Here is a 2,308-nt window from a genome sequence, read left to right as displayed (position 1 = left end):
GGCCTCCGCTGTGCCTAACTAGTAAACAAGCCTTGTACGCAGGTGTGAGAGTGAACTCACGCCTAGTCACTGCCCATCTCGGGGCGTAGTAATGGGGTGATGAGCGAGCAACAAATCAGGAGCTGACATGCCACATCAGGTGCTGAAACGCCATGGCTGAGGGCTATATAAGCAACGCCATTTTCCGGGGTCTGGGTCTTCCCTCCTTAAGAAGCAATAAAGCTTTTTGCTGCAGAAGAATCCTGTTGTCCGAGTGTGTTCTTGCCGGCGAGAACGATAGCTCGGAACAAGGTGGTGAGGAAAGACCCATGGAGAACACATGACGTTTGGAGAGAATATAAATACGATTCACAGGCAGTGAAGGAAGTAGAGCATGGCTTCCTTGAATAGTTAAATGTGTTAGTCTCCTGTTTTCACTGATTCTTGCTTTGATGAGAGAGGCATGGCCAAGAACTTTTCCTGGCATTCCTGTTGATCTTGGTCCCTTCTACTGACACATGCTGATTTGACTGAGTCCTGGCTGTTCCTGCAAGGTCATGCCACTGCGGCTGCTATCCTGACATTACCACACTGGAATGCTATTATATTCATGAAGAGTTTGCAAGTTGATTTAGGGGCTGCTGCTGAACTGTACTGCTGTGAACTGAACTGCTGATTTCCTGACCTCGCAGATGGGATTTGCTCCAAAGAATCATCTCTAAAAGGTCCACTTTCTCCATGTCCTTTTGTTTTCACTATCTCTGGTGGATGGTGGGCTAGAAGGGAGATTAGAATGTTTAGAAACCATCATTAAAAGTAGCCTTTGAAAAAATAAAATTACACCACCCTCACAGTGACTTGCTTCCTCCAATAAGGGCACAACTATTCCAGCCAGACCCTACCTCCTAATAGTGTCACTTCCCATGGGCCAAGCATATTCTAACCACCACATCAGGGTTGGCAGAAAGTACCACAATTCATCTTACCAGTTCTAGAATTTTCATTTTAATAAAGTGTAGCTAGTTCTGACTGATTTTAGGCAAGAGTCTGGATTAAAGTATTCAAAGGGTGATGTATGAGCTTCTCAAGATGGATATTTGAAAGACTGCTACCTTCCTATCATCCACAGACAGGACAGGTTGCCATAGAAGGCATTGATTGGCATTACACTGACTGGTTACATTCTTGTTAAACTGAATCATCCTATGATGTGATGCACATGGGATGAACACAATGTTTCCAACAAGAGCAGGATTTGCCACCCTGTGCAACAGTGACATTATATCCAGGAGAATTGCCTATGTGCATGAACACATTGTTTCCAACAAGAGCAGGCTTTGTGACCTGTGCAACAGTGACAGTATATCCAGGAGAACTGCCTTTTGTGCATGAACACAATGTTGACAGCAAGTGCAGGCTGTGCAACAGTGACAGTACATCCAGCAGAACTGCAGTGCTGCTTACTTACTTTAGTTGTGTGAATATGTGCTTATCTGTATGAGGATATTCACCATGAGGATATTCACCATGAGGATATTTACCATGAGGATATTCACCATACTAGGCTGGATTGAGCAATTCCTATGGTCTGTCATTGTTCTTTCTTTGTGGGATGAATATTGTGGAAATTCACTCTCCAGAAAAGCTACACAACTCACAATATGTTGCTAGTTCTAAAGGCTGATGTGCCCAGAGGAAGTTGTTAGCACTCAAGCTTCCTTTTGAGGTCTTGAAGGCTTATCCATCTTTAACTTCCCTCCTGGCTTATAAAAGCTTACTTTAATCTCTAGTGAACTGTGACTTTCAGATAGATCACCCTCATCTCTCTCTGCTTTGATCTCCGTGCCATCTTTTCCCTGAATGCACACCTTTCTGTGTCCAAAGTTTCCCTTTGCAATGTGGCATTCTTAGAGAATTAAGCTAGTTTACTGACTTTATTTTAGCTAGACTATCTACAGAAACCATATTCAAATAACATCTTACTGAGAGGTTGTTAGGGTTCAGGTCTTAATATTTGTCGGTGGAAAAAGGACACAGTTAAACTCAAGTTCATCATTAATAAACAAGTCTTCTGGGTCTGGAGAAATGGCTCAGTAGTTAAGAATACACAGTGCTAAGTCAAAAGGCCTGGGGTTGCTTCCCAACAGCACTCACATAGTGACTAACAACCACTTAAAATTGTAGTTCCAGTGGCTCCGATATCCTTTTCTGGCCGCTGTGCATAGAAGCCATTTGTACAGAGACAAAGTTCGTAGCTGTGATGAAAGGATGGACCATTTAGAGACTGCCGTATCCAGGGATCCATCCCATAATCAGCTTCTAAACGCTG

At 43.4% G+C, this 2,308-nt stretch overlaps 1 pseudogene; it reads left to right on the top strand.

Annotated features, from left to right (window-relative positions):
- The window catches only part of LOC110310811, a 5,856-nt pseudogene that overhangs the window by 1,991 nt on the left and 1,557 nt on the right, over window positions 1-2,308 (top strand).

Source organism: Mus caroli, chromosome 15, assembly GCF_900094665.2.
Source record: "Mus caroli chromosome 15, CAROLI_EIJ_v1.1, whole genome shotgun sequence".
NCBI classification, from domain to species: domain Eukaryota; kingdom Metazoa; phylum Chordata; class Mammalia; order Rodentia; family Muridae; genus Mus; species Mus caroli.
This window is presented reverse-complemented; position numbering and strand designations above follow the sequence as displayed.